The 13,394-nt window shown below is 40.9% G+C and overlaps 7 non-coding genes across 7 annotated transcripts; 1 reads left to right on the top strand and 6 right to left on the bottom strand.

Moving 5' to 3' along the window:
• Window positions 1-1,704: 1,704 nt before the first annotated feature.
• Window positions 1,705-1,777, bottom strand: trnav-uac (transfer RNA valine (anticodon UAC)). The gene has a single exon. It is a non-coding gene; the product is annotated as a tRNA-Val (tRNA).
• A 106-nt stretch (window positions 1,778-1,883) lies between these two features.
• On the bottom strand, window positions 1,884-1,956 carry trnav-aac (transfer RNA valine (anticodon AAC)). The gene has a single exon. It is a non-coding gene; the product is annotated as a tRNA-Val (tRNA).
• Window positions 1,957-4,450: 2,494 nt separating this feature from the next.
• Window positions 4,451-4,523, bottom strand: trnav-uac (transfer RNA valine (anticodon UAC)). Its single transcript has one exon. It is a non-coding gene; the product is annotated as a tRNA-Val (tRNA).
• A 106-nt stretch (window positions 4,524-4,629) lies between these two features.
• Window positions 4,630-4,702, bottom strand: trnav-aac (transfer RNA valine (anticodon AAC)). Its single transcript has one exon. It is a non-coding gene; the product is annotated as a tRNA-Val (tRNA).
• A 1,330-nt stretch (window positions 4,703-6,032) lies between these two features.
• trnal-cag (transfer RNA leucine (anticodon CAG)) lies at window positions 6,033-6,115 on the top strand. The gene has a single exon. It is a non-coding gene; the product is annotated as a tRNA-Leu (tRNA).
• A 1,083-nt stretch (window positions 6,116-7,198) lies between these two features.
• Window positions 7,199-7,271, bottom strand: trnav-uac (transfer RNA valine (anticodon UAC)). Its single transcript has one exon. It is a non-coding gene; the product is annotated as a tRNA-Val (tRNA).
• Window positions 7,272-7,377: 106 nt separating this feature from the next.
• Window positions 7,378-7,450, bottom strand: trnav-aac (transfer RNA valine (anticodon AAC)). The gene has a single exon. It is a non-coding gene; the product is annotated as a tRNA-Val (tRNA).
• Window positions 7,451-13,394: the final 5,944 nt, after the last annotated feature.

The following is a 13,394-nucleotide window of genomic DNA, read 5'->3' on the forward strand; positions in this document are numbered from 1 at the left end:
TTACACAATACAAAAAACTTTTATAACTAAACAAGAATTTTTACTCAATGACTCCCTTAATAAAGCACACAATAGCTCTATAAATTAATTTACCACTGTTTCTAGAATGTGTTTAATATTTGTCTAATATGTAATCGTACAGTTTGTATCTCCAAAAACGAAAAGAAGAATCAAAGGAACTGGACAGGAACATTTCAGGCCTTAAAACCACATGCTGTATACTGTACACTCATAATCCCTTCCCCCACCTTTTCAGATCTCTCTCATAAATGGTCAAACTTACTAAATTATTCAAAGTAAATCTCAAAATACATGCAATTTAAAACACTTTAATATTTAAAAACAAGTATGACATGTTTTACACAGATACTGTACTGAATGTACTGAAGCCTAACAAGTTAACGTTACTCTGTTAAGCAAATTTGAGCAAACATTATATCATGTAAATGAAATACACACCCTTTGATAAATCTCATGCCACTTTTTTTGTTGAGGAGCTGGCCTGTTGCCCTCATTTGATGGCCAAACTCCTGTGCTGGCAAACTTTTTCAGACGTGAAATCCAGTGAGCGTCTGACATGGCTTTATGAGATTTTTCAGACATTTTTCTCCTATAAATTAAACGGTTTTGAATTAAAGTATCCAAATTTGAAATACAACACACTAAAACATTAATTCGTGCAATTGTGTAGTTTTTCCTACCTTTTTTAAGAAATCACTATCGGAAAAAATCCTTTACTGCAAGCAAAACGATGCTGTGCTCTGTCGAATGATGCTGTTCGTTGAATATCACTGATGGTCAATGAACTTTTTTTTTACCTCTGACCCGCCTCCAGAGGACCGTGTCATTCCTTCGTGTACCTTCGGCTCAGTTCAGTAAATTGATTGACATCTGACTAACCTGTTTGACTGCACACCAAGCGGTGATTCTTGGAACAGTTCCTACCCCCCGGCTTCAACATTGTCTCGACTCTGATTGGTCAAATGTTGAGAATTCCGGTCAGCGATTGGATGCAAATGTTGAAGCGCTGCAACGTGATTGGCTACAATGTTAGAGCGTATCGCTCCGATTGGCTCTCATCTTCAACATTTGTGAAATATTGTCGGACTATCCTTCGGCAGCTGGCGTTCAGGTCGCAGTCTCCCCTGGAGGCGTGGGTTCGAATCCCACTTCTGACAAACCGAGCCTGCGGCGATGCGCTCAGGCTGAAGTCTTTAACTCCCTGCCACCATGTCCGAATGATACAGTAACACTGACAAAGCGCCGCATCACGCGGGCTTTAATGCAAGTGCACCGAAAGGGGATCAAAAGAATTGTCCTGGGATGGTGTTGATTTTTAAGGTTTGCAGGGCATTTTTTCGTCAAATCCTCGTACAACGTCAAGTCATGACATTTGACAGATCCACGACCTTGTATCGTGCATCCAGGCCAGTGGTGCTTCAAGTATTTATAGTCTTTTTTTATAGAGCTGTCTTGTACGGTCCGCATCGTGGAGGGCCAGCAAACGCACTGGCCACCTGCTCATGCATAACACAAAGCTAAAAGAAATCAGATTCTACGCAAGTTTGCGACACCGCGAGGGGAGGTAAACACTGAGTTGAATTCAAACTTCTAGCCTCACAACGCTCTGCAGAAAGAATGTTTTCAGTGAACGTCAGTACTCAACAGAAGCCTGATTTGACAATTGTCGTAAAAGACAGAGGTTGTTTCCACCCAGTTTCGAACTGGGGACCTTTCGCGTGTAAGGCGAACGTGATAACCACTACACTATGGAAACCTTCAAAAGTACAACTAGCAGATAACCCTTTTTGATTGGGTGCCTGTTGACGATCATTGCTGGTGAGGCAGTGGATGCTATTATTTTCTCGCCAAAAGAAGAGCACTGTTTCTGCTCGGTTTCGAACCGAGGACCTTTCGCGTGTTAGGCGAACGTGATGACCACTACACTACAGAAACCCCACAAGCGCTTTCTCCAGCGAAGTTAGGCGTGCAAGGATAAAACAAGGTGTACGCGTTTGTCAATCAAGCGGACAAAGCCAACTCAGCGTGACAAGCTCCCTGCAGGTATTAGGGCCAATTTACAATCCGGGCCCAACACAGCTGTACAGGTCCTAGCGAAATGTCCCCTTTCGTCACATTTGAAGCACCTGAATTCTGGGCATTCCTTCATCACATGGTCTGAGCTCATGCGTAGTCGACAGGTTTTTACCTGATTGGTGTGCATGACTCTAAAGTGCTGTGCCCCTTCAGCCGTCTCGATTTTGGTACTGTATGGTAGGGAGACCGTCTCTTCTGGAAATCTGATTTTTGCAAACCTTGTTCCATCTTCTATGCTTGTGCCTGGATACAGACTTCTTTTAGTTTTAGACAAGGGGAAAACTCCCCATCCCTCTAGCTTGCTTAAAATTTCTTCATCAGCTAGGTAAACAGGCAGATGCTTGAACGAAACAACATAGTCTCTGTTTTGTAACCTCCGTACTTCAGATTTCACTCCTTTAATTGTCATTCCATTGTCTATTAAAATTTCGGTGTCATCTTAAGTCTCCATTGTTACTTCATACTCCCTTGTTTGTTTGGGTCTCACCGCCAGAATTCTTCCTTCTCCAATCAGCTCTGTGACTGCTTTGATTATATCAAACCTTCTTGCATCTTTTACATTTTCTACTTCTACAGTTACTGTTGCTTCCTTTGTGCACACTCTTCTTTGTATCTCTTGCTTATCCTTACCTTTTTCACCTCTTCGTTGGCCGGGCTCTTCATTTTATTTATCTCTTTGTCTGCTGTCAAGTCCATTTTTTTATCTCTTCGTCTATTATCCAGCCCATTTTCTTTATCCTTTCGTGCAAGTCCCTCCATTTCCGTGTCATTGCCGGGTAATCTGTCCATGATTAAAAATAAAAAACACAACATAACCACCCTTCAGTCAGCAAAATGCTGCTGTTAGGTGGTTTTTAAAGACAAAAATAAAACAAACAAACAAACCACTCAAGGTCAATAAACAAAAAGGTAGACAAGCAAAATGGGGAGAGCCTTTCTCTCCTCACTGCTGCCAACTCACTTCCTGTTTGCTCTATAGCGCCCTCAGGGTGGTGTGGTCGTAAGCAATGACAGCTGTCAAGTGTTGGCTATTGAAACTAGGCACAGCCCCAGGAGCCGAGCACAGCTTAGCTGCCTGCTGCGCCAATGAGGTGGACAGCTGGAGCTGGGCAAGCTGTGAAACACCAGATTCCATGTCACGGTAGTGCGGTGTGGCTCCCAGGAGACAGCTCCTGCCAAACTTGCATGTCAGGATGGCCGAGCGGTCTTAGGCGCTGCGTTCAGGTCGCAGTCTCCCCTGGAGCTGTGGGTTCGAATCCCACTTCTGACAAACCGAGCCTGTGGCGATGCGCTCTGGCTGAAGTCTTTAACTCCCTGCCACCATGTCCGAATGATACAGTAACACTGACAAAGCGCAGCATCACGCAGGCTTTAATGCAAGTGCACCGAAAGGGGATCAAAAGAATTGTCCTGGGATGGTGTTGATTTTTAAGGTTTGCAGGGCATTTTTTCGTCAAATCCTCGTACAACGTCAAGTCATGACATTTGACAGATCCACGACCTTGTATCGTGCATCATCCAGTGAGCAGAGAGCCAATTGAGAATGCGCGTAAAAGCAAATCTGAATGTTTCCGCTCAGTTTCTAACAGGAGACCCTCCGCTTGTAAAGCCATCGTGATAACCACAGGAGCCTCCGGTTAGGGTGAGAGCACTGTCTTGTGGTGCCATCGCAGAGAGACTGAAAGTCACTTTCCACAATGTTTTCATTCAATGTTCTACGCTGGTGGAATCACGTTGCCATTCCCACTCGGATTACGGATACACTGGTCTCCTTCAAACGACAGCTAACACCCATCTCTTCAGAGTACACCCGAACCCCGGTGAATATCCCTCTCTCTAAAGAAAACGACACTCCTACTCCAGCACTAAATTCCCTGAGCACAAACAAATTACTTGGAATATATAGCCCTTTTTCGTATGCATTGCCTCGTCTTGTTGAATCGCTAAATACCTCCACTATTGTATGTCGCTTTGAACAAAAGTGTCCACTAATTGTATGCTTCGGCCCAGTTTCGAACAGGAGACCTTTAGCGTGTAATGCAAACATGATAAACACTACACTACGGAAACCAATAGGCCAGTGGTGCTTCAAGTATTTATAGTCTTTTTTTATAGAGCTGTCTTGTACGGTCCGCATCGTGGAGGGCCAGCAAACGCACTGGCCACCTGCTCATGCACAACACAAAGCTAAAAGAAATCAGATTCTACGCAAGTTTGCGACACCGCGAGGGGAGGTAAACACTGAGTTGAATTCAAACTTCTAGCCTCACAACGCTCTGCAGAAAGAATGTTTTCAGTGAACGTCAGTACTCAACAGAAGCCTGATTTGACAATTGTCGTAAAAGCCAGAGGTTGTTTCCACCCAGTTTCGAACTGGGGACCTTTCGCGTGTAAGGCAAACGTGATAACCACTACACTATGGAAACCTTCAGAAATACAACTAGCAGATAACCCTTTTTGATTGGATGCCTGTTGACGATCATTGCTGGTGCGGCAGTGGATGCTATTATTTTCTCGCCAAAAGAAGAGCACTGTTTCTGCTCGGTTTCGAACCGAGGACCTTTCGCGTGTTAGGCGAACGTGATGACCACTACACTACAGAAACCCCACAAGGGCTTTCACCAGCGAAGTTAGGCGTGCAAGGATAAAACAAGGTGTACGCGTTTGTCTATCAAGCGGACAAAGCCAACTCAGCGTGACAAGCTCCCTGCAGGTATTAGGGCCAATTTACAATCCGGGCCCAACACAGCTGTACAGGTCCTAGCGAAATGTCCCCTTTCGTCACATTTGAAGCACCTGAATTCTGGGCATTCCTTCATCACATGGTCTGAGCTCATGCGTAGTCGACAGGTTTTTACCTGATTGGTGTGCATGACTCTTAAGTGCTGTGCCCCTTCAGCCGTCTCGATTTTGGTACTGTATGGTAGGGAGACCGTCTCTTCTGGAAATCTGTTTTTTACAAACCTTGTTCCATCTTCTATGCTTGTGCCTGGATACAGTCTTCTTTTAGTTTTAGACATGGGGAAAACTCCCCATCCCTCTAGCTTGCTTAAAATTTATTCATCAGCTAGGTAAACAGGCAGATGCTTGAACGAAACAACATAGTCTCTGTTTTGTAACCTCCGTACTTCAGATTTCACTCCTTTAATTGTCAATCCATTGTCTATTAAAATTTCGGTGTCATCTTCAGTCTCCATTGTTACTTCATACTCCCTTGTTTGTTTGGGTCTCACCGCCAGAATTCTTCCTTCTCCAATCAGCTCCGTGACTGCTTTGATTATATCAAACCTTCTTGCATCTTTTACATTTTCTACTTCTACAGTTACCGTTGCTTCCTTTGTGCACACTCTTCTTTGTATCTCTTGCTTATCCTTACCTTTTTCACCTCTTCGTTGGCCGGGCTCTTCATTTTATTTATCTCTTTGTCTGCTGTCAAGTCCATTTTTTTTTATCTCTTCGTCTATTATCCAGCCCATTTTCTTTATCCTTTCGTGCAAGTCCCTCCATTTCCGTGTCGTTGCCGGGTAATCTGTCCATGATTAAAAATAAAAAACACAACATAACCACCCTTCAGTCAGCAAAATGCTGCTGTTAGGTGGTTTTTAAAGACAAAAATAAAACAAACAAACAAACCACTCAAGGTCAATAAACAAAAAGGTAGACAAGCAAAATGGGGAGAGCCTTTCTCTCCTCACTGCTGCCAACTCACTTCCTGTTTGCTCTATAGCGCCCTCAGGGTGGTGTGGTCGTAAGCAATGACAGCTGTCTAGTGTTGGCTATTGAAACTAGGCACAGCCCCAGGAGCCGAGCACAGCTTAGCTGCCTGCTGCGCCAATGAGGTGGACAGCCGGAGCTGGGCAAGCTGTGAAACACCAGATTCCATGTCACGGTACTGCGGTGTGGCTCCCAGGAGACAGCTCCTGCCAAACTCGCATGTCAGGATGGCCGAGCGGTCTAAGGTGCTGCGTTCAGGTCGCAGTCTCCCCTGGAGGCGTGGGTTCGAATCCCACTTCTGACAAACCGAGCCTGTAGCTATGTGCTCTCGCTGAAGTCTTTAACTCCCTGCCACCATGTCCGAATGATACAGTAACACTGACAAAGCGCCGCATCACGCGGGCTTTAATGCAAGTGCACCGAAAGGGGATCAAAAGAATTGTCCTGGGATGGTGTTGATTTTTAAGGTTTGCAGGGCATTTTTTCGTCAAATCCTCGTACAACGTCAAGTCATGACATTTGACAGATCCACGACCTTGTATCGTGCATCAACCAGTGAGCAGAGAGCCAATTGAGAATGTGCGTAAAGGCAAATCTGAATGTTTCCGCTCAGTTTCTAACAGGAGACCCTCCGCTTGTAAAGCCATCGTGATAACCACAGGAGCCTCCGGTTAGGGTGAGAGCACTGTCTTGTGGTGCCATCGCAGAGAGACTGAAAGTCACTTTCCACAATGTTTTCATTCAATGTTCTACGCTGGTGGAATCACTTTGCCATTCCCACTCGGATTACGGATACACTGGTCTCCTTCAAACGACAGCTAACACCCATCTCTTCAGAGTACACATGAACCCCGGTGAATATCCCTCTCTCTAAAGAAAACGACACTCCTACTCCAGCACTAAATTCCCTGAGCACAAACAAATTACTTGGAATATATAGCCCTTTTTCGTATGCATTGCCTCGTCTTGTTGAATCGCTAAATACCTCCACTATTGTATGTCGCTTTGAACAAAAGTGTCCACTAATTGTATGCTTCGGCCCAGTTTCAAACAGGAGACCTTTAGCGTGTAATGCAAACATGATAAACACTACACTACGGAAACCAATAGGCCAGTGGTGCTTCAAGTATTTGTAGTCTTTTTTTATAGAGCTGTCTTGTACGGTCCGCATCGTGGAGGGCCAGCAAACGCACTGGCCACCTGCTCATGCATAACACAAAGCTAAAAGAAATCAGATTCTACGCAAGTTTGCGACACCGCGAGGGGAGGTAAACACTGAGTTGAATTCAAACTTCTAGCCTCACAACGCTCTGCAGAAAGAATGTTTTCAGTGAACATCAATACTCAACAGAAGCCTGATTTGACAATTGTCGTAAAAGACAGAGGTTGCTTCCACCCAGTTTCGAACTGGGGACCTTTCACGTGTAAGGCGAACATGATAACCACTACACTATGGAAACCTTCAGAAGTACAACTAGCAGATAACCCTTTTTGATTGGGTGCCTGTTGACGATCATTGCTGGTGCGGCAGTGGATGCTATTATTTTCTCGCCAAAAGAAGAGCACTGTTTCTGCTCGGTTTCGAACCGAGGACCTTTCGCGTGTTAGGCGAACGTGATGACCACTACACTACAGAAACCCCACAAGCGCTTTCTCCAGCGAAGTTAGGCGTGCAAGGATAAAACAAGGTGTACGCGTTTGTCAATCAAGCGGACAAAGCCAACTCAGCGTGACAAGCTCCCTGCAGGTATTAGGGCCAATTTACAATCCGGGCCCAACACAGCTGTACAGGTCCTAGCGAAATGTCCCCTTTCGTCACATTTGAAGCACCTGAATTCTGGGCATTCCTTCATCACATGGTCTGAGCTCATGCGTAGTCGACAGGTTTTTACCTGATTGGTGTGCATGACTCTAAAGTGCTGTGGCCCTTCAGCCGTCTCGATTTTGGTACTGTATGGTAAGAAGACCATCTCTTCTGGAAATCTGTTTTTTACAAACCTTGTTCCATCTTCTATGTTTGTGCCAGGATACAATCTTCTCTTAATGGTAACACTTTATTTTGATGGTCCCCCTTTAGATAGTCTGTTGACCATAAGTTACTTTTCAAGTTCTTATCTGTTTACTCTCATCTGGGTAGTATCTGTAGATTGTCTTTTAAATGTTCTTAGGCAATCATTACAATTTTTACAACACGTAAACATTTATTAAACTTTTAGTAAGTTGTGTTACCAAAATAAGTTCTAGATGGTCAACAATCTATCAGTAGATATGTAACAAATCTTCAACAGATGTTCAACAGAGTATTAGTAGATATGCAACAAATCCTAAACATTTATTAAACTTTTGATAAGTTACATGCTACCAAATTAGGTTGTAGTGTATTACAGTGTATTAGTAGATATGCAACAAATCTTAAAGAAGTTTTCAGAAAATTTACCATCAAGATTTTTTTGTTGTCATTGTCTGCATGTAGTTGTTAATCAGATTATCAATAGACTTAGTAAACATTCAGATGCCTATAAGAAGCAACACAACATAATTTAAAATTAACTTTAAACAAATATAAAGTTAGGGTTAGGTTAAAATTTCAGGCATGCATTTGCAAAAGTCTTCAACCAACTATTCGTTACATTTAACCCAACTTTCAGTAGACAGTTAGTTTACTTCAAGTTACATTTATCTGCTCATCTGTTGTCACACTAGGCCCATCAATATGAAGTGAAAAATTAAGAAATGCTGGTGAATGACTGTAAGGAGCCAACATCACAGACAGCATGGTTACTATTCTGTAAATGTTCAGCAGATAGTCAACAGACAGGTAGTAGCAACACTGATGCAAGTATTTGAAGACACACAACAGCACCACACATACAAGAACATAAAAATAAATACCAGAGTCATTAGTTCGTCCAACTGCTTTTAATGTATTGCTGTCAAAAAACAAAATAAACAGCCCAGATAATTAAGCTGAGGAAAACATTTACTTCAGGACAACTAAAAACAATTGTTACATTTGAAGAGTTCAGATGCAAAACCTTTAATTTCCATATAACATATATTCATTCATTTTTTTCAGCTTAGTCCCTTTATTAATCAGGGGTCGCCAAAGCAGAATGAACTACCAACATATTCAGCATATGTTTTATGCAGCAGATGCCCTTCCAGCTGCAACCCATCACTGGAAAACAACCATATATACTCATTCACACACTCATACACTACATACAAATTAGCCTACCCAATTCCCCTGTACCACGTTTTTGGACTTGTCAGGGAAACCAGAGCACCCAGAGGAAACCCACACAAACATCGGGAGATAATCAGCACAGAAACACCAACTGACCCAGCCGAGGCTCAAACTAGTGACCTCCTTGCTGTGAGGCAAACATGCTACCCACTGCACCACCATGCAGCCACCATATACATTTTTTTTTTAAATGAATATTTTTTTAAGTCTCAGTTCTGCAATTAAACTTTTTTTGTGGCAAATATTTTTTTCATTGTCTTTCAAACAGTAGGCTGAAAAAAAAACTAATTTTAGAAAAACAATTCAAATGGCGAGCAATGTGGTGCCGCAGAGGGTAGAATGTTCACCTCACAGTAAGAAGGTCGTTGGTTCGAGCCTCAGCTAGGTCAGGTGGGATTTCTGTGTGGAGTTTGCATGTTCTCCCTGTGTTCGCGTGGGTGTCCTCTGGGTGCTCCGGTTCCCTCCACAAGTCCAAAGACATGTGGTACAGGTAAATTGAGTAGGCTCAAATATGTGTGTGCTTGGATGTTTCCCAGTGATGCATTGCAGCTGGAAGGGCATCTGCTGTGTAAAACATGGATGTTGCTGGATAAGCTGGTGGTTCATTCCATTGTGGCAACCCCAGATTAATAAAGGGATTAAGCTGAAAAGAAAATTAATTAATTTAGTCGGAATTTAAAAAATTTTCATCCGATGTCAATATTTTTTTTCCCTTTGGCATTACAGTTGAAGTCAGAATTATTAGCCCCCCTGTATTATTAGCGCCCCTGTTTATTTTTTCCCCCAATTTCTGTGTAATGGAGGGGAGATTGTTTCAGCACATTTCCAAGCATAATAGTTTTAAAAACCCATTTCTAATAACTTATTTATTTTATCTTTGCCATAATGACAGTAAATAATATTTTACTTGATACTCTTCAAGACACTTCTATACAGCTTAAAGTGACATTTAAAGGCTTAACTAAGTTAATAGGGTGAACTAGGCAGGTTAGGGTAATTAGGCAAGTTATTGTATAATGATGGTTTGTTCTGAAGACTATCGAAAAAATAGCTTAAAGAGGCTAATAATTTTGTCCCAAAAATGGCTTTAAAATTTTTTTAACCTGCTTTTATTCTTGCCATAATAAAACAAATAATACTTTCTCCAGAAGAAAAAATATTATCAGACATGCTGTGAAAATTTCCTTGCTCTGTTAAACATCATTTGGGAAATATTTAAAAAAGGGAAAAAAAATCAAAAGGGGGCTAATAATTCTGACTTCAACTGTATAAGCTAAGCTTATTGTGCTGTAGGTTTTTGCTTCTACATTTTAGCAACAGTAAACAGGAGCATTATTGAACAAAGAAACATACAATAAATATGGCCTTAACAATAAGTGAGACAGCAAATCTACTCTAATCACTTATTCAGATAAAAAGACAAAAGTGAACTCTTCCTTTTCATTGATACAACCTTTATGCAAAAGTCTCCAAAAATGAGCTCTCAACCCTTTTGAGCAAACTCTGTTAATTTTCCTGGTGTGAAGCTGATTCTGTTAAATTGGTCCCTGTTAGCAAAGTACAGCTCTGCAATTGCAGCGAGCTGGGCCACTGCATTTTGAGAGACACCTTCTCTCTGAAACGCTCTGGTCATGGTTGCTCCACGTCTTGTCAGCTTAAAAAGCCTTTTGTAGCATGTATGACATCACAAACATTATTAGCTAAAAAACTATTTAAAACAATTAATACCTTCATGACCAAATAATAATGCAACCACCTATCGTAAGCCTAATGAGCACATAAAATTATATAAATAAGTATCATAAGTATCATTATATATCTTTTGTGTGTATAACACATATGTGTATAACACATATGTGTGTGTGTGTGTGAGTGAAAGACAGCATGTAGTAGTGTGTGTAAGAGAGAGAGCCAGTACATGTTCATGAGAGAGCATGTAGAAGTGTGTGTGTGTGTGTGAGAGAGAGGGCTTATATTTGTAAGTGAGAGCATGTACATGTGTCTGTGAGATGTCTATGTGTTTGTGTTGGCAACATTGTATCATTTCCAATTATGCTAAAAAAGTCATTCTGATTGAAATGAGATAGAATGTAGGTGTATGTGAGAGAGAGCATGTACAAGAGTGAGTGTGTTAGTGAGAGTGTGTACATGTGTGTGTGTGTGTGTGTGTGTGTGTGTGTGTGTGTGTGTGTGTGTGTGTGTGTACAGAGTGTATAAAGTTTACTACCATAATAGTTCTTCAATTTATACTATTTCACTTGTTGGTTTCTATTTTATTTCACATTTTATAAAAATAATTTATTTTGTTAACATTTTATTTAACTGTTTATTATTTATGTGTATGTCTATAGTTTATACACTTTATAACCATAATAGTTCTTCAATTGCCTTGTTTGATTCTGTTTTATTGCACTTTTTATTTAAATAGTTTATTTATTTTGTTGACATTTTATTTAACTTATTTATCATTTATATGTGTGTGTGTGTATGTATAAAGTGTATACAGGTTACAACCATAATAGTTAAATTTATTCTATTTCACTTATTGTTTTGGTTTCTAAATTTATTTAACATTTTATTTAATTTGTTAATTTTGTATTTATTCTGTTAATATTTAACATTTAATTTTTTAGATTTTTATTTCCATGTTCATTACTGTTTTGTTTACCATTGTTAAATAAATATTGCATTAATAAATGACTGATCCTTGACTTTTAAGTCCACTTTGTGTCGGTTTCTGTTTGTATTTAACTTTTTATTAACATTGTTTATTCATATTGTTAATACTGTATTATTAATAACTAATTTATTATTTTTACATTTTCTACTCTATATTCATTAATGTTCTGTTGACAATTGTTAGATAAATAATGCATATATAAATAACTGACTACTTGACTTTTAATTCCATATACACTATGCACACTATATACACACACACACACACACACACACACACACACACACACATATATATATATATATATATATATATGTATATATGTGTGTGTGTGTACACTATATACTCTATGACATTTCTATAGATCATTTGTACATCAAAATACAGAACAAAAATAACCATAAGCCTAACAATGCTACAACAACTACTAAATAATGATTCATTCAAGTTGGTATGCTTTAATTTTCATTAAAGAATGTCAAAAAACACAAGAATAAAGTGCTTAGGCATATTTTATTTACCTTGGAGCATTACACATTCAAACAGTTTATTGAGTAATAATAAACCAATAACAATAAAGCGTCTTTAGCTGGATTCGAACCCCGGTCTTGGTGAGCACCTGCAATAGAAATCAATGTAATTCAAATTGCGTTGTTTTAACTCAAAACAGTATCACTATGCGTGACATAAAGCAGGTGCAGGGAAGCTTAATAGTCACACTTTCCTTTCTTCGTTTTTTTCCCCTCTTCTTCTTTTTTTTTCTTCCCCCCTTTCTTCCCTTCTTCCCCTTCTTTGTTGGACAATTGTTCCTCAGCTTAAATGCAGCACCTTAGACCGCTCGGCCATCCTGACATCCCTGCTTAGCCCGAGCTGTCTCCTAGCATCCACACCGAAGCACCGTGACATGGAAGCTGTTGTTTCACAGTTTGCCCAGGTCCAGAAGTATGCCTTGTTGACGCAGTAGGCAGTGTGTCAGTCTCATAATCTGAAGGTCGTGAGTTCAAGCCTCACACGGGGTAAGGTGTTACCTTTTGGCACTTGGAAGCGCTTAGATGACTGGGCAGCATTTTTTATTCCCTTCCGTGTAGATCATGCTTCCCCGGGGCTAAAAAGCTACAGCTCCTCTGGAGGCCTGGCAGTGTGAAGTTCCAAGAACATTTCCTGAGTCTGAAGCAATGATGGTAAGATGCTCCCATTCCTATCACGTTGTTGCTTGACGTTCGGCGTGGATCTGTCAAATGTCATGAATTAATGTTGTGCGAGGATTTGACGAAAAGTCCTGCGAATCCCATTGCCTTAAAAATCAACGGCATCCCAGGACATTCTACTACATGGCATTCCAAGACAGTACTTTTGATCCCCTTTTGGTTCACTTGCATTAAAGCCTTCGTCCATTGTTTTGTTTACATGCTTTTCTGAGTTTTTGTGGACAATACCTTGATCGCAAACGCCTTAAAACCTACAGTCTAAAGAGCCCATTAAGGCTGCCAGGGACACTGCTACGCTGCATAAACTTTGGCGCAACGAGATTGATGCGGTGCTTTGTCAGTGTTACTGTATCACTCTGACAAGGTGGCAGAGAGTTAAAGACTTTAGCCTGAACGCATAGCCAAAGATTAAGTTTGTCGGAAGTGGCATTCGAACCCACGCCTCCAG

Source organism: Danio rerio, chromosome 4 (genome assembly GCF_052040795.2).
Source record: "Danio rerio strain M-AB ecotype USA chromosome 4, GRCz13ab, whole genome shotgun sequence".
Classification (NCBI taxonomy): domain Eukaryota; kingdom Metazoa; phylum Chordata; class Actinopteri; order Cypriniformes; family Danionidae; genus Danio; species Danio rerio.